A 23,777-nucleotide genomic window follows, 5' to 3' on the forward strand; every position below is an offset into this window, starting at 1 on the left:
TTTAATTTCACTTGTACAAATGAATATAAAAATGATCATGAAGGAACAACAGTCTAATAGAAAAAGAAAGTCAAGTTAAGAGGAAAACAGTCTTAATAGAGCAATTAGTCAATGGAATAAACTGCACTGGGAAGCAGCTGAACCATCATCTGCGGTGATAAAACAGTGAGGGTAAATACTATGAAAATAAGAGCATACTCTTAATAGGAGTTCAAAAATGGAAGAACTGCCTTGAAATGATAGCGTACGTGCCGCAGGATAGGTCCCGCAGGGTGCTGCTCTGAGTCGCTTCCATTTGCAGCACGCGGCACTGTAAAAGGTGGTAAAGCTAGTTATTTGGGAAGGGAAATGAAACCAAAATTCAACCCAGCAATGTCATTTTTGGTTCTGGAGCACATGAACCTATATATGTAACTGTATGAATCTTATTTGAGGATTTGCATGTGAACTTAATCAGACAAGGCTAAACAGAAAGATTTTTCTGTGACAATATTAGTCCACAAAAATCCACCAAGCCAAACAAAAATCATCTCAGGGCTATAAAGTACAAAATTGCCTGCAAACTGAAGAGAAAAGGTAGAGAAAAAGCACTCGGGCTGAATTTTAACATATTCAAGGGATTTTGATGATCACGTCTCAAGAGGGTCTCATCTCATTTTTAAGTTTAAAAACTTTCCAATGCCTCATAACAGAGCCATTTCACTCGGCAGGACCATGCATATGTAATTCTCGCTTGAAAATACCCTGCAACTACCCTATCTTTTGTATTTTTTCAAGGCAGAAAATGAACTTACAATAAATAAGTCGATTTATATCAAGAAACACTACTCCAGTCAAGTTTTTTAGAATTGATTTTAAAACTACCGGAATCAGTTATATGCTTACACTACAAAACCAAACGCACGCATAAAAACCAAGAACAGCCCCATAATGGCTGCAATTATAATACCAGATATTTCATTCAGCTGATGGCGGCTTTGTTGGTAATCCCGTTCTTTCTTCATGAATAAAGGAGTTAATCCTCCAGAGCCAGGGGCTTGACATTGTGTAATAAAAAATAAAAGTAAATAAATAAAACGTCCTGTTCCTTTTTTCCTTGTTAATAAAGGAGGACAAGTAAATAGGAATGGGATATAGCCGAGCTTCTCCTCCAACACATCCCTGCTCTTGCCACGTCCCTTCTGCGGGTGCTCCTCATCCCCCAGGCCAGGCTGGCACCTTCTCCTGTGGTGGACAAGCAGGGGGCAAGAGGGGTTTTCACAGTCGTCAGGGTTTAGACACCTCCAGCTTTTGTTGAATCCTTCAGGCTACGTGAAAAATCTTTGTCCCTTTTATGCCTCTATTTCACACCAAGAGAGATGCGTGCAAGGTAAGGACTCAGCCGTGACACATCTCTAGAATGGGAAAGGCAGCATCAAACTACACTGTGCTCTGCAAGGGGTACGACACTAACGACAGGCGCTCAACAGAATTCAATGCCCTTAAAAACTGAATATTCAAAAAAAAAAAAGAATCTTTAAATATGCTTTTGAGGTTCAGTTATGTGACGAGGTCCATCAACAATTTAAATGTCCTTCCTTGATATTTCACCTTGATTTAAAAGAATATTCTTATACAAATGCCAACAAAATTCAAAACCAGAGAGCGGATTATGTATATACTGTCATCTGACTAAAAGTAATAGTCAAAAATTAAAACCTCAAGTACTAAGTGGCTTTTTATTAACAGAGGACAGTAACTAGCACAAAGACTAAGCATTACAACGGAACTGTACCATTTGTTTCTCTGAAGCCATTCAGCAATGGCAGTTTAATTTTTTGAGATGTGAACGTTTCAGTACAGGAAAAGTTTGGGTTTCACCACTCTTGTTTTTAAAGCAAAAATCCAAGAGTAATATTGTTTCACTGTGCATACCAGTATTTTACTCATCAATGGGAGCTTGAAACACATTACACCAATTAAGGATTTACTCCTTATTTCTTAGGATAGCAAAGAGCATTAAAAATAGCATTAAAACCCCCCAGGGAGTACTACAAAGCAGTTCTAGCAGAGGACTGGACAAATGACACTCACCAAACCTACCACCACTCTTCCACTACTGCACAGAACTCATCTAGTTAGTACTTCTTAGACAGTTCTGGGTGTTGCTCACGAACTACTCTATGCAATAGCTGCAGATTTACCAATCCCTACATTAACGGGACAGAGAGAGAAGCAGCAGAAGCCTTAGCAAGAAGTGGCCATTATTTAATGTCAGATGTGAATTTAGAATGAAAAATTACAGAAAAACAGTTAAGCAAGGACTCATAAGTAATTACACTATCATTAGACACATCACAATTTGCAATTATTCTCTGGCGAACATGCTAAAAATGTACTCTGCTCTTCGCATGCCAAAAAAAGAAGCATGAAAAATAAGGTTAAAAATTAGATGCAAATCCCATTAGCATAGATTTTTTTCACTTCCCGATGAGCTCTTTGGGACACGGCAGTAAACTTACCCACAATGTTTCATTGCTTAGTTAAATATCCTGTTCAGTAGCTTAAATGAGGAGAAGGATGTAAATACTTCCTAGTCAATAGTCTGCTTTGCAATTAGAATTATTTTTCAGAGAGTCATGTTAAAGTTACACTTTCCTTGAAAGAAATCTAAGTCAATTAAAAGAAACATCTCAGAACAGTGTGAATAATACTAATAATAATAATTACACTTTATTAAAAACCCACTGGAATTTAGACATTGAAAGCCAGAACTTCAGAAAGATACTTTACCACTCCCAATCTGGAATGAGAGGCCACTGGTAATTAGAACAGTAAACAAAATGAAATCTATTTCACAGTGATCTGTCTATACAAAGTACAAAAAGATGAAGATAAAGGATAGGTGTCGTCCGTCTCCTAATCAAATACTGGATGGATGTTTGATCTCATCACAGCAGGACACGGGTCGGAGAATGAGAGACACCGGATAGATGTTGAAACAGGGGAGTTCCCAGCTGGATATAAGGAAAAACCTCATCGCTATGAGGATAACCCTTGGAACAGGCTGTCCCAAGGGACAGCAGAATCTCATCCTTGGAGGCTCTCAAGATCTGACTGAAGAAAGCCCTGGGCTACCTGGTGTGAATTCAATGTTGACTCTGCTCTGAGCAGGAGGTTCAACCAGATGACCTCCCGTGGTCCTTTCCGACCTGGATTACTCGACGAAGGAGCATGTGACTGAAAGTAAGGCTTTGTCCACTAGGACTTACTACCACGCCAAAAGAAGTTTTTCACTAAAAAATACCACTGAGATCTGCAAAGTACCACGGAATCTGCAATAGCATAAATAAATCCATCAGTCAACCAAAGCAAAGAGAAACTGAATCAAATCACTATTTCCAAAAATAAGAAGTTAAGCAAAACTTGCCTGATTTGCATAAAGCTGGTAAGAGTCAGTGGGATGTCTTTGTTTATGGAAAACTGTGAACAAAGACATCCTACTGTCTCCTGCAAGACATCTATAACACTGGGGGTAATAATGACATGAAAGGCATTAATAAACCAAGTCAATCTAATAAAGAAAAACTACACATCGTTCTCTTTGCCATCTTGTATTGGACAGAAAGAGTACTGTACTATCATCCCATAGAGCTTCTCTAATCCCGTTAAAAGCTTGCAATAACACTGCAATTGTAGTTTATTTGAGGTACTGTGCACCGATTTGCTTTTCTTGCCTGCAAGACCTACCTACAATTATGCAATAATTATGTCTGAAAGGATACAGTGACATCCTGCTCTTTGACACACAGGTCACACAAGCACAAGGCAAGCAGGCTATTCAGACAATAATTACATATCACAGACAAAATGAAACACCACTAAACATCAAACCTAAAATAGGAATCCCAGTAAGACCTGCTTAATAAGCATGCTATTGCTTAATAAGGATTGCTACAATAATTATGCTTTGTTTACTGTGACATTTAGCTTAATTGCAGCCATTTCACCATTCATTCAACAATAAGAATGTTCCACAATTATTCTGGTCCTGTAGCTATCTATTAATTTGCAAACTTAGGACAAGATTGGCAATCAGTTAAAGAGAGTATTGTGTCATTTATTTCAAGCAGGTAATAGATATTGTCCAAGCCAAATTTGATACATAAGGTAGTGATGGGACGCAGAAAAATCTAATGGACAACCTCTGTAATAGTCCTCCACTTTTTCTTTGCATTTAAGTATCAAATCTAGGAGTAATTGTTCTAGATCTTAACAATTTGTTTTTCAACAGAATGTACTAATTCTTAAGACAAAGGTCCCCAAATATCATAACAGATGCGTTTGACTTCATTAACACCTGGCTGAGCAATAACTCCACCAGACGTGATCGTTAACTGCAGAAGATCACTGCATTGTCCACTTTAATCGAATATTTCTGCTTGAAATGTCATATAACCGCTTTGGATGTCATTCCAGCATCCTTCCACCAAAGCATGTTTGTATGAAGAGGAACGCTCCTACTTATTCCATGATTTCTGAGAAGAGATAACAACTGATTCAAACAACACATGAGCTTTATCCCTAACGGCATTACAACCCGTTAATTGTAACTACTAGTAATGGCGGTAAAAAATAAATTCCACTGAACTGGTTTCCTCAGAATTGGTTATCAGCAACACTCTACCTATCGTATGAGAAATTTTTGTGAGTTTTATGCAATTTTATGACAATTACATAATTTTTAAGGAGATTTGGAAGTACATTTATTAATTATGAACCAAACCAATAAAGATGGTGGGCACTACCACATATTTTCTCACCACCAAATCTCCTTTTCAGTATGATGCAAAGACATTTAATATAATGCCAAGAAAAATATTTCTAATGATTCGGGTAAAGATCTTACTACGCTGATGAAAGTCGTATCATTTGCATACCATGCGCTCTCCATCTCGACGTACTCAGTCCAGTCACATCTTTTCTTGCAGACCAAACAGACTAAAACTTTTGGGACCAACTTCGTACAGAGTCCAGGGTATCAGACCTGATACGTTTAGGTATTTTATATTACAAAGTAATATTAATATAGCTGCTGTTAGCGTAACTGCCTGCTCCTTTGCTTTCTCTTTGCCCTCCTGTATGCCTCCCCTGCATCTACTGCCGCATCTCAGCCAAAATACAGCTTTTCATCCTTGCCTGTACTTAACTGTCTCAATTATTTTGCTATTTATTATTAACAGCAATTCAGTAAAACACTTTCTCTGTAATTTGTATGAAAGATGCTATACAAAATAAAAGACTATTAGTACTATTTGCAATGTGTCACACAGGGCATATAAAATTCCTCTGATTCCTAGGATTAATTTTAAATACCTGCAGCACTTTTTTAAACTTTCATGACCTACACAAATGAGTAATTCAGCATCTTAGTTATTCATCTTATTTTAGATCAGAATAAAAGTGAAGCTTAGTGACTTATAGCCATGCAGCAGTTTGCTCCAATTCTACATTTCAGGTTTTTGCCTTATTATCCACATGTGGTAACGCTCAAGACACACTCCAGCAAGAAAGACATTCTGCAGCAAAACGTAATGAACACTGCTGTTTATGAAAATTCAGTGATTTACTAACCCCTTGGCACTTGAAGGCAGGACTTCTCAATATTAAGCACTAATGTAAACTGCGTTAGCGGAGCTACTCAATCATATGCCCACACCCCAGAGACAGCCCAGGGAAAAATACTCTTTTCTTTTAACTCTTAGGTTTAAAAAAAAAAAAAACCCAAACCAACCAAAAACCACCACCCAAAAAAGCCCAACCCACACATTCCAAAACATTTCCGTAATACTCATCTGACACATTTTGAGGGTTTGTGAAAACAGATTTCTTGCCTTGATAGCAACTGACATTAGGAGATGAGGCCATGATATATATGAAGTTATGTACACTGTAAAAACAAAAAGTATAAATAGATGTTATCAGCAGATTACAACTATGAGTAGTATACTGCATGTGAGATTAAAAACATCTCTGTACTGGATTATAGATAGTTATAATCAAACTCTGACCTTTTTTAAAATTCTGAACACCTATGAAAACCAATTCCTTTTAAAACATAATAGCCTTTATAAGGTGTTTGTAAATGTAACCTTAACAGAAAATGCAGCTGAAAAATGTTTCTTCAGTCACTCCACCTTGACTTTGGGGCTTTTATTTCCCAATAGGAACCATTATTTCCCCATAAAAAACACCCAGAATCAATACAGCATCAGTTACACACCATCTCCTGCAACACAAACTGCCTGGCTTACCAGCGGGGAACCGGAGGAAATGCACGGGGCGTTGCTGGACACCCATCTCCACGATACCTTCTTCTGATCCCCAGCCTCCTCTCTAATGTTTAGGTCTTCTCTCCAACCCATAGGAAAGTTCAGATCCCTCCAGGCACAACCAAGTAAGAGGTTGAAGAGGTCTATTCCGATATTTGCAGGGAAGCAGAAAGGAGCTTGATGTATTTATGAACGGGATTATTTCATATTAGCCTGAAGGAACTGGGTGATTCGGAATGCCCACTCCAGTTCTATACAGGTTTAACATTCCACGGTTTAACACCAGCAAGCATTGCACAAGGCTTTTTCTGCGTTTCCATAGGTTGGCTTCCCCCCATCACCGTTCACACAGGCAGTCACTCCGAGTTGTTCTTCCAGCATGCAAAGCCCAGGTCTCACTCCAGGTCCACCTCCCTGCTAGTAGCCCACCAACAGGTAGGATCCCTGCAGAGGCAACGCACTCAGCTCTGGAAGAGACCACCTCATCCACGTCTCCGCGAAGAACCTGACCAAACAACAGCAAGATCAGCGCTAAGAGACTCCCAAAGGAACCACACCAGGAAATTCTCTGTCAGAGGTTCGCTGCTCTGAGACAGGGTCTCGGCGGGACAGCTATGGGGGAAGCACTGGCAGTGGTTCAACATCTGCTCGGTGTTCGAGCACCAACACACAAAGAGAATTCTTCTATTACTTCTGCAGTAATTCGTTACTTGGCAAGCCCCACAGATACTGCCATACCTTCTTCTGAACTGTGACAACTGCGGTTACTAATTTTCTTCCCCCTTTCACGAAGCTGAAATTATATTTGTTCACTGAAATAATAGCAACCTTCTGTTTTTCAAAATTTTAAAAATTTCAATAATTTTTTTCTGCAAAACAATTGTTTCTCAGAAAAAGTCATGAAATAATACCCCAGTCTGCACACCTGCAAAACCTTTCTGAAGTATCAGAATTTACTTCACATGCACATAATCACAGAAACGTGTACATCCTTCTCCAGACATCACTTTAAGAGAGAACTACATTTTTCTGCTCGGCTTCACGCTATTCCCAGCTCACATATTTTATAACCCACTAAAGCACAGAAGCCAACGTACTTTTTCAGATACCACAGCGATCAACAGGCCATGGTAAAGGAACCGAAATCCAGAACTGCGTACTGAGGTGCTACCAAGCCTGGCTGGGGTTAAACGCTGGAACTGCATCCTGCAGAGCTGATGTGCTCACACCTACAGAGGTGTTACTGGGGAATATTCTCCAGGCAGGACCAAGCCAGCAGCCCCTCTGCCCATGGGTATCCCCTCGTTCAGGAGCACAAGTGGGGCTGCCCGAAGCTCTTCGAACCAAAAAGGCAGATGGTAAAATATAGACACCATGTGCTTACATAGAAATACCTTCTCAACCGGATGGACCAGACACTCGTTATTCTTAATGAGCATTATAGAAGAGCTACGCAATGGACAGGATTTCCCATGGTGCCCAAACTGCTACTGATTAGTATTTCTGCATAGATGGAGAACACCGACAATAACAAATCCCTGACAACAGATAGCATAATTAATTCATGTGAAAAGCACTATTTTTAAATATGTGCACAATCAATTTTATAAAAACTGGACAGAGGTTATTGTAGAACTCAACAAACTGCTTTTACTGAGCATTTTCTCTTTTTTTTTTTTTTAAATTTACAGTCCATATTTAATTATCCACTTTTAATTACTTATAATTAAATTCCCATTTACCCTGGACACTCTTCTTGAAGTCTCCAAATTCTAGAGGAAAAGTATGTTGGAAAAGAACAATTCTGTGCAATACTTGGGAACAGTTGTGCAGGAATAAACAACACGAGCAGCTATGCCAAAGCTTGGACCGGTAAGTGTTCTCCAGCAGTAAATCAATCCGCTCGTCTAGCAGACGCTGTGAGCCCAGGCTGCTGACAGGAGGAACGGCTGAGCCTTGAGCAGCGTCTAATCAATCGAAGAGGGCCAAAGAGTTTAAGTTTCCAGTGTAAACCAGGATGAAGGGCTTTAAGATGGTTTTTACTTCAGGGAAGAGTGACAGGCATATAGCGAATAAAAAAAAAAAAACAAAAAAAACCCACAAACAAACCACTGGAAAAAAACCCCACCCAACCCCCAAAAAAACACAACCACAAAAAACCACCAAACCCCAACTAACTAAATCCAGTTCACAAAAACACAACTGGGAGGGGATTAATATAATGACAAAGCCATTCATTTCCAAATTGAAGTTACCTCCCATCACATCATAAATTCAGCTTCTTGATTGCAAGGTCCAGAAGAACAGAATAACTAAAATACTTGAGTTTGCACTCAGAGAACATGATCACATTACCTTGTTCAGACTTGCAGGTGTTAAGATTAGAAAAATCTTGGGAATCTTGTGACAAGAATTACAAAATATAAGCATAGCATATCTAGATAGGTAGGTGAAGCAAAAAAAATCTCCAGCCCATCTGGAGGCACATTTTGCCAGGCATCGTTCTAAATGACTACACATGCCGGTGAGTGAAAGCAAGTTTTGTTAGATTTTAAGATCTGTGCATCAGGCCAGACTTGAGATCCAGGGATCTGATGAAGAGGTTGTATTATCTTGTGATGCTTTTGAGCTTTTTTACTTTTTTTTCTTTTTTTTTTTTTTTTTTACTAGCATATTAGACATATTTAGATGCTGGAGAGCAGGATATGGCATTCAACTACCCTCCACCCAGAGAAACAGCCCCCCTGCTGCAGTGCTTCCCTGCAAACCTACCTCCCAAATGAGAGCAACAAAACCTAGAACGGGGGCAATAACGCATTACAACATAAAGAGCGATTTTCTACTCATTTTATTTTTTAATTTAGTTTTTTTCCTTTTCCAGCTGAGTTAGATTCCTTGGAGCAAAAGCCTGTAACGCTCTAAGGATAAACAGAGAAGACAGTACCGTAGTCTTGGCCATAAATCTGTGTCAGGCCATTAACACGAGCCCAAGCGTTGCAAGTCCTGCGGCGGGCAGAGCGCTAACCCATGGTCCCAGGGTGGGAACAAGATGTTTAGGGGAAGAGGCAGGGTGTGGGGTTGTTTTGGTTTTTTTCTTCTCAATATCTACATGGCTGAAATAAAGAAAACTGAAAATAGAACATCTGTTCTAATAATTTAAAGATGGAATTGTTCAAACATCAAATCGCGCCCTAAAATTATTCAGAGGTCAGCCTTACTGGTCGATCTTCACTACCTTTTTGGCAGATGTTTTGCTCACATTATTCTGAATTTATAGAGGTTACACGTTTCTGAACAGTCTTCAGCTATCACTGAAATCCTAACAGACGTGCACCTTTACATACATTTCACAGGCTTCAGCAGAAGGGATAAAACCACATCCTTTGCGATGTTTTAACAGCGGAGAATATATATCCCGAGGAGGACTCTGCTAGCATAGATCTACTTTTCTTTTGAAAACCACTAAGAGAAGTGGCAGGGTGCAGGGAGCATTCCGGCATTCTGCTGGGGCTGTTGGCTGAGCAGAGATGAACAATTTTGAACTTGGAAATCTGGTCACTGGTGCCATAAAAGATACCACGCTACAATGTTTTGAAGTAAAAGACTGGTAACACGGAAAAATATCAGTTACAGACGCACATATGCTGTACGCATATTTTACATCCAAACTTAAGCCTCTGCTTTTACAACGTTAGCCCACACCTTGCAACTGAAGATATTTATACGTAAGTAATCATTTAACAAGGCATCAAAAAATGTAGCCCTTAATAGATTTAATTAACAGGTTAATGATGTGCATAGCATGCATGCTCTCAAAAGCACAGATTTTCACATTAAGTTTGTTTCTGTTTCACAGAAGCAGCTTTCTGTAGAATATCTGTGCTAATGTAATTACACATCTGGTACTTCTGCTGCTTTCAATTGCAGAGATATTTATAAACAGTGCTACTAATTTACACAAGTGCACCTAGCTGTTCTAATGTTTTACACTACAAATAAAGATATTTGCATGAAAAATCAACTGGATAGAGTTCTCTTTTGTAGCCCTGAGTGGTTCTAGTGAATATATAAAATGATCATTTAGCCTGCAAAATAAACCTAACGCACTATTGTCATGACTGCCTGTGAAACCTGCATAAACTAAAGATGCCTCAAGTTCACCTTGATATAAAGGGGTCAAGTACAAAATTTTTCAGACAGTTTTAAATTAAACATCAGCACTGGTAATCATCTTTGTTCCACTGTGTCACCAACATGGCAAAACTAATGTTTTAAAATATAATTTCTTGGCGATGTTCATTCATCATCCTCACTGTATCCGAGAAATGATCGAAAACCAGGCCAGAATAATGGAAATCCCACATTATCTCTACCAGTATTGTCAAGAAAATGCAGTGGTTATTAATTTAAATATGCTTCGGAGAACAATCACAACTTCAACCACCATTCAAGAAGATAAAAAGCCATTCCTGCCTCAAGTTACTTTCAGTTCAATTTAGGTGACATTTAGGTTCATCACGATAGCACCTGCAATCCCACAACTCACTAAATATTGACAATTACCCTTTTTTTGCTTCGTATTTTAAGGCACAGCCAATTAAGGGAAATCGTATGTTATTTAATAAAAGAATATATGTGTGAATGTGCATAACTGCTGTCAAATATATATACACATATACGTGCTATGAGAGATTGATATCCAAATTACCCCATTTCGCTTACATTTTGGAATTTATCAGTGGTTTTTTTTCAGCCAGCCTGTACCCAATGGGACAGAAGCCGATGTAAAATGTCACGACTGCCGTATCATGGGTTCTGACACGCCGGAGCCAGCTCGTAATCCTTCTCTGAGGAGACGCTTCCAGTGTCCTGGAGGTGACCATGGAGACTGTGGATACTTTTGAAGGTGACACAATGGACAGACAACGGACAAAACACTGAAATCTGCTCATATAACTACTCCAAACCCCCTGACGGTAATTCGGACAGGCAGAACAAGGACTGTTTTGGGGGGAGAGGGGAATAAAAACACGTAGCGAGTAGTCCTGAACTACGGATTTTAAAGGGCTGTTAGTTTTGCTGCTTTTATATGAGTAAGCTGTTTCCATATGAACCAGCTCATTAGCATGTCCCGGCTGGTTCATTAACCAGAACATGGAGATTCAATATCACCATAAGGAAACAATAAACTGCTACAGAAAGGGCTTTCTTGAGAAATGGAGTGGGTTACCTGGCCTCTTCTAGAAGGAAATCCAGCTCTTAGTCTTCTCCCCAGGCAGGTTTAAAGAATGACAAAGTTCACAGCAAAGTTAGCGTATCCATCCACAAACTGCAGCAGTAATAAATCTGTCTACATCCCCAACTGATGGACAACACTCAGCTGCGGATAAATCAGACTGGTAGTTCTGTGAAATAAGAAAAATCGGTTCTTCCACTAAGGATACTGAAATAACTGCTCTTAATTGAGTTTTCTTTCCAGTGAGCATTCTTTAATTCAATCAAGCCACTTGGAAATAGGCTGCCATTAAAAATGTCTATTCCTTTCTTATGATTCCTATAATAAACATAATTCAGAATATTCTGAAGTAAATAAAGCCAATTTGATTTGAGATCCTTTTAACAGTAAGCCATATATTTTATATACACAAATAGAAATGACTGGTCAAATGGCAAAAATCAATGAAGAAAGGGAGCTAAAAAAATGTAATCCATATTAATTAAATGTTAAAAACATTTACAGTCTGTCATATTCGACGTTTAGAAATTCAAGATATTCCTCATCTTTGAAAACAGACCTTAAATGACTCAAGTTCTCTCTCAGACGATGAAGATAGATTTTTAGTTTACATCAAATCTTGATATTACTGCAGAGATAGAAAGTGGGTTCCAAAAAGTATAAACAGAATGCATGTATATGGCAAATAATGTGCATAATCTTCAGGTGTCTTTAAAACAAACAAAAAAAACTTAGATTATTTTAAAGAATATTTACTGCTTCCAGGACATGTTTTTACACTTTCTTACACTAAAAACAGTATGCTCAATTTAAACTGTTTCTACTATACTCACTTACTTTACTCCAGGACCTCTGAGCTCAGACACTAAGGTCATGTTGCGGGTTTGTCACAGATTCTTCTACTTAAAGGTTTAAAACAGCTCCATCAATTAGACCAGTTAGGTTTATTGTCTCATCACTATTAAACGATTTCACTGCACCATCTTCCCATTCTCCCAAGTATTCTAATTTAAACAAATCAAACCATCTTGACAAGCAAACTAAGCAACTAAATACTTTCCTACGTTAATTTTTACACATGCAAATACAAATTATTAATGATTACTCAAGCCAACATTTCCATTCATCTAAATTTGTCTGGTTACAATAGTTGCTGCCCAAAGAATTTTCCCGGGATAGTGACGGATGTGTGATCGCACACCATATCCACGTGTCAGCCTTATTTATCTCCACATGCAATCAGGTCACATCCAGTAAACAGGGGGTGTAACATGGACCGATGTAGAAAGTTGTAAAACTGCGTTAGGAGAGTAGTGACTGTGGATTAAAAACCGTGTTAGGAAATTTATGACCCCATGTGAGGATCATCTTCCTCACTGCAGGAAGAAGGAACCATTATCATGAACGTCATATTCCTCCAAGGAAAAGCCTCCAGATGCTGACAACCCAACACTAGGACACGGCAGCAGGGCGAGCGTAACACCAGGAAAGATGGAGAAGCTGGGAAATGCGTGTATAACAACTGTAATTGCATTACTCTTCTTTCTTTTTCTGCTACAATTAGATGTGGACTAATAATGATTATGCGCTTAGGATTGCAGTTATACTAATAATAATTAATTGGCTATACTTATATCTAAGGTGTGCTTCCTCCTTGCCCAAAAACAAGGACCAGAACACCGGTAAAAACACAAGTGTCTGCTGTAACGCCAAGTATTCAAATAGCTTAGTCTTGGGAATAAATCAGATTCAGATATTTGTGTAAGTAGAAATCAAGATGTTTTGCGTCAGCCCCCTTAGAAAGATTCTTTCCATTTATTAGATGCTGAAATGCCTTAGAAAAACAAGTTCACTACAGCTCTCCAAAGAAAAACAAGTTCACTACGGGTCTCCGAATGCAACATTCAGAATCTTGGGTATTGCAACAGACCTTAATCTTTTAAAATAATGAATTTAATTTCACATGTAATAACTGAAGAACACTAGGCAAGACGAAGATACTTATGATAACGGCTGCTTTTAATTTTTTTAAATATCAACTAATCAGAGCATTTTATAAATTCTTCCTTAGATTAAGGCCATACTAAAGCCCTTCTAAAGTTTCATGTGTGAATAAAGCCATCCATAGCAAGTGTGTAGGGTTTTTTACATACATAATTTATGGGCAAACAGATTTTCCCCATCAAAACTTCAGTGAGGCTCAGAAATACCTTTTTATGGCCACCTTAAACTCCTAAATCATGCAATTATAATGAAACTGCTTATGCAAGCTACATTAAAATATTAACTCAGCATCGAGTATATACCTCAACGGCGCACAGCAGTAACAAGAGCATATGTCATCTGACCCACAAGGATTACAGCATGCACCAGCTGGACTGTTAGAACAAGTCACTGGGTGCCAATCACCCTGATAAAAGACAGGTGGGTTTACTGATCACGATGCACATCCTTTGCCCTGGGGAGGAAGAAGAACAGCTGCTACTTCCTGGAAAATCCTTCATATTTCCTCTCTTTAGGGAATTCAAGCCCCAGACAAGTGAACGGGTTGGGCTGGCAGGAGAATTCATTAATTTCTTCCAGTCTAGTTTCATGTATGCGCTTGCTAACTCAAGGAGAAAAACGCTTTTAAGAGAAGACCAAATATCTTCCCCTACTACATCCACGTTCTCTGCTCAGGGGGTTACGAGTGTCAGGACCTGCAGTTACCTGACAGAAGTACCCACGGCATCACCTTCCAAAGGAGAAGACAGAGGACTAAACTCTGCTCTCTGTTACACCAGCATCAATTCGAGGTGAGCGGACTGAGTCCACATTCCTGCTCCATTCCTCATTTATCTCCACCCTACAGTTTGGACATCCAGCCAATTGCTAGGTTTCACTGATGAACCTCAGTTTGCCAAGAAACATTTTAAGTAATGTCTTTGTACTTCCACATGGATATCAGACTGTTAAATAATTTCTTTTAAGATGTCACAGGAAAGAAGCTAGTATTGACTCGGACTCGTTTCCAACTGATGCCTAATCCATATTACAATAATAATGTAAACTATCGCTAAGGAGTGGCTAGCCATTGTGGTCAGATCACATGGCAGGCAGGCAAGCTCAACCAGTAAGTAAACTGTGAGGGAGAATGGTAAATGTGCTGATTATGTAAATGTAAGTGTTTGAAGTCAAAGATGTGGGCCTGTATTTCACTGATAAAATGCGTAAAATAGAAAGAGACACTGCGTAAGCAATTAAATTTAACTTTTAAATCAATAAAAAGGAAACTGGGACCTAAATCCACTTTATAGGATTTAGGAATCAAAGTCTTCCTGCAACTCAAAGACAGCCGTGATGCCCATTTAACTAGAGGGGAACTTATCGTAAGACAAAAATGTCACATTCTGTCTTGATACCACACACAAGAGAGTCATCTATCATTAGATCAAAATAATTTGGTGGTAACGATGCTCCTGATCTTTAGTTCTGGTTGGCATTCTTTGTAAATAAAGCTGCGCTTGCAACAGCTTAGATGGCAGCATCTCACGAGGTTTTAACGATGGGCCCACCTGGCCTTGCTAGCACTTTGGATTTGCTTTTTGCAGGTCCGCTATTTCTCCAAGGAAGTATAATGTACCTTTAAACTTGCACTTCATTTCAAAAACCCAGGGTTGGGAGAACTTGGGATGGTACCAAGGTGTCCCAAGAAGAGGCAACCCCAGCTATCAAACGCAGTGGCCCAACACTGAGTCAAGAGAGTCGTTTCGCCTTCACTACTGTCTGCAAATACAGAGTCCACTTAATTTTTCTTTCTCTCCTCATTGAGTCACTTCCCTGTGTCGCCACCCAAATATGGCATGATCCGCCACCAAACATCAACTCCTCTTTACAAACTTCTCCAAAAGTCAATGGTTTCTACAAGCACTGCTTATGCCAAACTTCTTCCGCTGGCCTTACGCCCAACTATATGTGAACTGCTGCTCAGTATTTTACCTTTCAAGGTCCGCAGCCTTATCCATTTACCTGTTTTTTAAAGTACTGTACAGTGTTACAGTCTTGTTAAAACCACCAAATATCTTTACTGATGTTTCCACACACAAAAAAGCAACTGAGAATATATACGTAGCAGATAGGATATATATATAAAAATGCATGTTCAGAGGTATTTACTGATGCAAGTATAACTGAAAAATAAATTTACTAGATACAGTCGAGGCTGCGACGGTCAGACTTCATTCTAAAAAGCACAACACGACTACCATCTGCAACGCCTTTGATAGTTCACTAATTAATGATCAAGAATACATTTGCTTCAGCATAATTTTATGCTTTTATATGGATATCTTATTTGATTATAATTATCACAGACTGTAGAAGTTTATTAGGGCCAATCATTTCTTAATGCAATTAAAATCCCAAGGGAACAATATGAAGTAATTTTTATTGGTGGAAATAATGAGAGCTTATAACCAAAAGGGAGCCTACCCGTCTACCGCAATTATTCCAAAATATAAAATTAAAACAAACTGCATGAATTTTTCAATACATTTTCGTGAATACCTGAGTTAAAACAATCAGTAGATGTTAGGAGCTGCAGAATGAGCTCATCTCCAGGCTCCTTCTAGCTCCTCCAGCATTCACCTCTTTGGGGAAGGGATTTTTTGCAGCCTTTTTCTCCTCCTGGATGAAATCACCCACTCTCAAAATAGCTCTCTGGGTGACTGCCTCTGCTTCCCGACCCTGTTAACACAACACCTCTAATTCTTTCTCTTTCACAATGCTGTGACACTTCCTATTAAAATGAGTCTAAAAACCATTTCTTTACAACACAAATAATTATTTGTTCTTTCACCCAAAGGTATTAACATGAAGATTGGAGGGTAAAAACAATAAGAAGTCTCTATGAATGGATTCTATGTACATACATCTTATCCTGTTCTTTTATACATTTTTTGACTACCTCCACCGCAGAGCTGGTAAAACAAATTATTCTCTTTCCCATTCTGTCATTCTCTCTCTATTGTCATCCTAAAGGTGTTCCTTTTCTTTCTCTGCCTAGACAAGAGCCTTTCAGGTTTTACTATGCTCTTTACCCCAAGACCTGCTTAAAAAAAGTAATACATAGCACGCTGATGGGTGCCAGAATGTGATTTATTTCCCATTTCACAGTTTCCCCACAGTTTCCCCTGAGAACCCAAGTAATCACTGCAAGAACATCTCATCGCTGCCACTGTTTGAGTCCTTTTTGCCCCCCCTTAAAAGCACCTTTTGATTTAACATCTTGCATTTAACCAGGATAATATTATAGTGTTCTGAAAATGTTGAATTTTGAGAAATAAATCTTCGGCGAGTCAATCTACATCGGATGGCTGTTTACACAGCTGTTTCCAAACCATATAGCCAAAGTTCCACCACTGATTACACCATTTTCTCATCTATTTAACCATTTTGTAGTTCCGTGGACTAAGACCAAGTATCTGATACGCCAGACAAAACCTGGAGGGAAACCAACTTAAAAAACTCTGGCTCTGAAGAAGATAACATACATTTCCTTAACGCACGCAGACCTAAGAAAATCACCTGTAGAGGAAGAAAAGGCAGATCAGGAAACCGCACCAGCTGGCATTATCTGGAGTGACTAGCCTCTTTTCTCCAGGCATCTACACCAAGCGTAGAAATCAGCAGGCTCCTGCTGGGGTATTTACACCAGGGAAGGTTTTACCCCAGCAGGTAGGGACCAGGACAGCTTCACCGCCGTCAGCTGCCAAGTGGGAACCGAGGAGGAGAACCGCCAGAGCGGAAAAAGGTTGGCTTCAATAGAAATTGTCTTTCTCTGATTGTTCCTATGAATTACACAAGCAAAATATCATAACAGTAAACCGTGACTGGCAGTGAACTATTTTCCTAAGTACACTTAATAGCACAGAATATACGCGTTTCTTCTTGTGTCAATATTCCACTGCGATAGCTTTTCTCCTGAGGCTTAGAGAAATCCTTCCTCCTCTAATCCTGTTTTCCAGTGACAACTTAAGAACTGAAATGGCAACAATTTCCCATTTCCAGTGCTAATTCACAAATTGCCAAGTTTTCTTCCCCTCCCTGCTGTTCTACCCATTCAGCAGCACTCAGTATTCTCCCAGGACACGAGTTTGAACTCTTCAGCCCGGTGGCTCCTCAAGGGGTAGCGTGGATGGGTACAGAAGGATGGGAAACCACTTCTTTTTAAATTATACATTTGCTGATTTTTATTTCTTTTCATTGAAAAGAATATTAGAGTCATCTTAGATGAAGGCCGCTTAGCTCAAGGCAGTGATGCTTAACCTCTCCAGCTCCGCCGGACACCCGCGATGGGGCACCTTAGTTTTACAGAATAGCAGTGTACTATAGTTTGCAATATACAGAATTGCTATTAATTTCAAATACTTCTCCTTGTCTGGGGGAAAAAAAAAAAACCAAACCACCACACACACTAAGAAGCAAAGACTTCCACTAATAAATCAGCATTGCCTGTATTTGCTAATTTATTTGCAACAGCTAGTAAGCCCAATAACGAGCCTGTGCCTTTGCAACAGCATCTGAAATAAACACTGTTGTGTTGTTAATTACAATACATGCCAATTATGAACTGCAACAAATCATAATACTATTTAATGAATAAAATATTTCAGCACTAATAAATTAGCAACATATATATCCAAAAAGATCTAGGAACAGGATACACGCTCACTTCAGACTTCATGCATCAGGTAATTCTCTATGGCAGACATTGTAATGGCAGGTAAGGTACTTCCCCCCCCCCCCCCCCCCCCCTTCTTTTTTTTAAATGACTGCTGCCACATCCAAAACAGAATACTATTCCTTCTCAAAATGGAATACTATACAGCCTAAGTCAATGCCTGTGAAAGTCACTGGAACACTTAGATATATTTGTTCTGTATTTTTAGGATTAAAAAAAAAAAATTCTATGCCAGCAGTATGACTCAATGCCAATTAAACATTAACACCTCAGGCATTTTCCTTCTGGTTTGATACTCAATTCCACAAATGTAAGTTCAAAGGGAACTTTCAAGCCCACATTTGGGTATATAATGTGTTCCCTATGAAATGGAAATCACTTGATCACCTTGCATTAGTGGCTAGTGTAGAAACCAAAAAGAACTAGTGTTTTCAAAAGGCAAAATATTACATTTAAACATCCTACATAGATATTCAGGAATTTTCATCCTACTATTGCCCTGCAATTTCACAGTACTCATTTTACACATTTTCTGTGAACTGGCTCATGTGACAGTGTAGGTACATATGGAAGAGGAATCACACATAACTAATTTTTATTGGCTAGGTGTCAGGACCTAAAGATGAATCTGTAATACACACTTTTGATACTTCTGTAAGACAAAACACTGCTGCCGAGAGGACAGAGCGGCCACGAAGGGCCCTAAAGGGACAAGCCCTCGCCTGTTAATGAAGAGCAATAGGTTCCTCCAGCAGCAAACTGGGAGCACCCAGGTGAGGTCCACACATGGACCTTCTCCCTAGAGAAGCTCCTGTTTCTCTGATACGGACAGCGGCGAGTCTTTCTGTACACCTCTGAATTTTCCAGTTGTGTCAGTAAGAATCTGTACCTGTAAGTCACTCCTAATTAAGGCAGCATTTTAAGAAATATTTGGTAGGCATTAAGCATATAAATCCTTGCTTTTAAGGTGGCGTATCCCATTCGTTACCTGCAATGTTTTTAAGCCTCTAGTATCCCTGAAAAACAGATGCTGAAATGGTCTACTGAGCCACAAAATGCTGAAAACTGGGAAGGTTCATGGGCATAGACAGGAAAAGAGTCAGTTCGGTACAAAATGGGAAATCAGGTTAAAAAGGAATAGGAAAAGCATGCACATGCCTTCCACTGTGAATACTTTTCTCGGCAGAAACCCAACTATCAGATCACTTTGAATCTGGGTTTCAAATGCAATTTTCACCTCTGCGATCTCGCCATTATCCATCCGTACCAAATATTACGTTCCTAATCAAAGAGCGCAGATTTCATCCATAGTCCTGCCCTGACAGTGCTATTCTCAGTCTCTCTTTGCCCCTCAAAAAAAATACACTAAAATTCAAGTGTTTCTAAATATTACTGTCCCAATCTTGCAAGAAATATTATACCAAGAGAAATAAACTGGGTGCACCAGAACAGCAAAATCCTTGACTCGCTGGCTTAAATTGATTCTCTTCTCCTTCGCACGTATAATCTCTTAGGCCCTACATTCAATAGTTTTGCACACCCTATAATGCGTTCATAAGACGGACAAAACAACTCCTAACTCATCCCCTGCTCTTTGCCACGAAGTACGCTTCAGTACAGAGTAACAAATATCTCATTTTAACCGAAGACCCAGGGAAAAGAGTGCCGCACGGCCAAGGCTCCGGCTGCCTGCCCGAAACCGAAGACTTCCCTCCCTGCCTCAACAAAAACATCAACCATCCACATCTTTCATTTTTTCTACGCCCACTTCCCTTAGCAGAAAAAAAAGTCTGTAACATGCTTTCCAGCCTGAATATGTTTCCCCTTGCCCACTACCAACGCTGTGCATACTCCTAGTTTCCTCCAAGTAAATGATCGCTATAAATGCAACAACACTGCATCAAGTTTCTCGCTGGCTTTGGTGGAAGTCAGCACGAGCCGAGGTCCTCTCCTCTCCCACTCCAGTGAAGAACAGAGGTACGAGGGGTTCTCCTTTCCCTACCAAGGGAACAAATTCCTAAGGGACAAAAATTTGCTTTTGGCTATGGGGGATGTAATTCCCCGGAGAATAAACTGAGACTCAATTTGCAACGTCCACCAGTCATCTAACCCAAGATGGAAATTCCTTGAAAATATTTATGGCAAAGTAATAGTTGTGTTGCTCAATCAAATTTATATATAAGAGAACAGCCAATATTTAGTGATTACCTTCTTTGATTACTGTTTAACCTTTTCTGAATGCAAGAGATAATGACCAAAGTCCCTTTTAACCAAAAAAGTAATAAAACTAACAGTACACAGCAGGAAATAACTCCATCCCCGAAGAGGGCTGACACACTTTTTTTAAGTTCATTTTCCTCCGATTTCACTCAATTCCAAATTCTCTTGCAATGACAGGTGTCGCAAGAGGAAACAGGAATTTTTTTTTTTTTTTTAATTGGTCCTCTCATCTTAGAAGCAATTTTCAAAGTGTGGAGAGTTTTGTCAGACAGCATTTTTATGTATTATACTTTCATCATTTAAGGTCTTGAATGCTGTGAGGATCATTATTACACGACGAAGAGCGTTAGGCAAAGCTTTTTATCTTGGTTGCTATTAAATGTCCTTTTATTGCTATATCAATCAACTAAATGATTTCCAAAGTCTGGTGTAAAATAGCATGCCGGTAGAGTGGGCAAAGCTGACAGTAGGTAAAACTCTAATCTGTTTACATCTTTGGATTTGATGGCTTATCTTGCCGGTGAGGCATTTCTGAAAACTCTCATTATTGCAGCGACTGGAAGACAAACTGAAACTGAGTAAGATTGTCTGGTGTGCATACAGCTCCTTGAATAGTTTGAAAACTGAACTGCTACAGTGCAAAAATACAGCCCATAAAAACAGTACTAAAGAATTTTTATATGTTTTAACTGTAGATACAGGGAGGAGAGAGAGACTAGAATAACTTAGGAACTAAATGGAGCAAAACTGTGACAATGCTAATAGGAGGAAAGCAAAAAGATGATGGAAGGAGGATTCTCCATATGCTTCTAGTAAATTAGGTGAAAAAAGACTTGATTCTGAGTTAACAACTTCAGACTTCAAATTCAACAAACGTAATTATGGCTTTTTCTCGCTAATACCATGGCCCAGCATTGCGTCCCTTTAAGCAGTCAGGCACTTCTGTCACTGACTTCAAGCTGAAGCACAATCAGTTTGTTTTATTAGACATAGTTGCTTTCTTTCCCAAAACCAGAATGTTCAGCAAAAAGTACCCAAATGCCATTTATTAAACAGACTCCACAAAACATTACGGTGCAGGAAAAAAAAAAAGTCAGGTGCGCTTCTTCAAGAAACTGCATTATGCAAAACATGAAATTTATAAATGCGCAAGCAAAGCAGCAATTGGAAACAGATGGGTCACTGTTTATAAGGGTGTGCTACACATGGAAAATTAGTACAAATACTTTGCCACATCACACTTTGATCAAAACTTTGTGTAAAATAAAAATAATTTTATATACATATATTGCTCCGTCCTTAGAAAAAAAGGCATTTTTGCAATTATTTTGCAACGTCAGAGAACTTTACTTCTCTAAAGAAATGCCTTGCACATGCTAAAGCTACACACGTCTGTTCAAAGCTGCCCTTTCCACGAAGGGAAAGAGGGTCTTCCCATACTCTGCCTGTTGTGTCCAGATATACAAGATCCCATCTCTGCCACCAGACGTGCATGAGCACCAGCCCTCCCATAAAGCACGAGTTTGTGGTAGCTTAAACCAGCTGCTCTATCACTAGTAACAACAATTCCTGCTGTTGCAGGACTGCCCTGGTCCTACAACCAGTACTCTACAGGTAGTGACTCACTCCACGGCAGCGGCACGGAGAGCCTGGTGATGTCTGTGAAGGGTGTACCATCAATCCCATGGCTGGAACAAGGTCGTTATTTTGAGGTAAGCCTATCCCAGAACGGGGGACTGGCCTTAGGACATCTATGTTACGGAGCTGGATCTCTCCAAAAACTATTCTCTTGATCTAAAGCTCTGAGTAAGGTGATTAGGAGTCTTGAAACAAAGCCCAGATGTTCCTCACAATGCAGAAAAAGCCCTCCTTAGACTATCTTACAAGCTATTATTTTTTATCTCTTTCTCTCATATATATCACAGATTACATGTTGCTTTTCATCAAGTGCTTATTATTAAGCCTAACGCCAGTTTTATCAGTAAATTTTACTGTATATAAAAGTTTCCCGTACTTCACTGTACATTTATTTTGTACTTGATTTTATCTTTGACTGGAGAGGTTGTCAAGAAAATTTCAGACAGGGCACTTGTTTTATAAATGAATTAACAAATAGCAATGGCTTTGGAAGATCATAGGTAAACCAGTAAAATATCAGACTCGGAGGTCCGCAGTTATTTTACTCCTCCTAAAGGCAACTCATACTCTTCAGGCAGCAGTTCAACAGACTGTTCATACATCTCTGAAGTATGGAGGACTACACGCCTTTATTTCCTGGGTTTAAATGTCAAGGGAATAGAGATAGAAATGTGCTTTCATTACAAAATTCTTGCAAAATTTTTGAACTACAGGTTATATCAAAAGAAACTGCTGTAGGCATTTCCATCACTTTCTCACACTCATGATAAAACAGTTTTACAAGAGTTCGTAACACAGTAATATTTGTATTAAAACACCTCTCTACTACACAGAAGCACGTGTTACTCTCCTTAAAGTCACAAACTCAAGGCCAAATTTTACTATCCATTAACTCCAAATTATTCCACCAGCTGAGCGAGCTAGATGAGTAGATTCAGATTTACTGAGAGATTCAGTAGAAGTATTAAAGATGTGAAAAGGGCGAGCAATATTTCCACATCAGTATCACTCGGGAGGTATATCAGTCAAGTTTCACAGACTGCTTTGTGGGGCAAGTACGACAATACAGTGAGACAAGGGGATTTTATTGAGTTCCTCCGGGAACAGAGGCTCCTTTTGTAGGGCACATGCAAAGGCACGTGAGAGATGGACATCTCCACCCAACTGCTCTACCACAAGCTCTTGAAAACAGACAGGAGTGCTGGTACCAGAGGTGAGTAGATAACTGGAGGTCCTCTCTCCCTCATTCCTCTCAACTAAAAATGTTCAAGTCCAGAGGCTGGGAATAACATTAACCTCCCAAAGGCCCACACAATATGCATGACAAAATTATTTTTTCCACTGTAATATATGAACATAACGCTAACAGCAGTGTATCAGTAAACATTATTTAGATTGCCAAGCTCTAACAACTCTCATCCCTTCAAAGCTGTATTTGCACAAATTAACAAGGGCAAGGGTACAATGCCGCGTGGGTGAACCTGCGCTGGGATGAGTAAACACAATAAGAGAGCCTAAATTTGAAAGATTTTCCATAACACTGAGTTACAGGGTAGTTAGGATCGTGGGGGGGCTTTTAATACATCTTGTCAAACTTCTGGCTCAGGTTAACATACAGCTGTGGCCTTGGTAAAAATAATACGTTTACCAT

At 39.3% G+C, this 23,777-nt stretch overlaps 1 protein-coding gene across 3 annotated transcripts in view; it reads right to left on the reverse strand.

The window, feature by feature from the left end:
• Positions 1-23,777, reverse strand: part of THSD7B (thrombospondin type 1 domain containing 7B) — a 358,700-nt gene that overhangs the window by 214,200 nt on the left and 120,723 nt on the right. The window lies entirely within an intron of this gene.

The sequence above is a fragment of the Grus americana genome, chromosome 6, assembly GCF_028858705.1.
Source record: "Grus americana isolate bGruAme1 chromosome 6, bGruAme1.mat, whole genome shotgun sequence".
In the NCBI taxonomy this organism is placed as follows: domain Eukaryota; kingdom Metazoa; phylum Chordata; class Aves; order Gruiformes; family Gruidae; genus Grus; species Grus americana.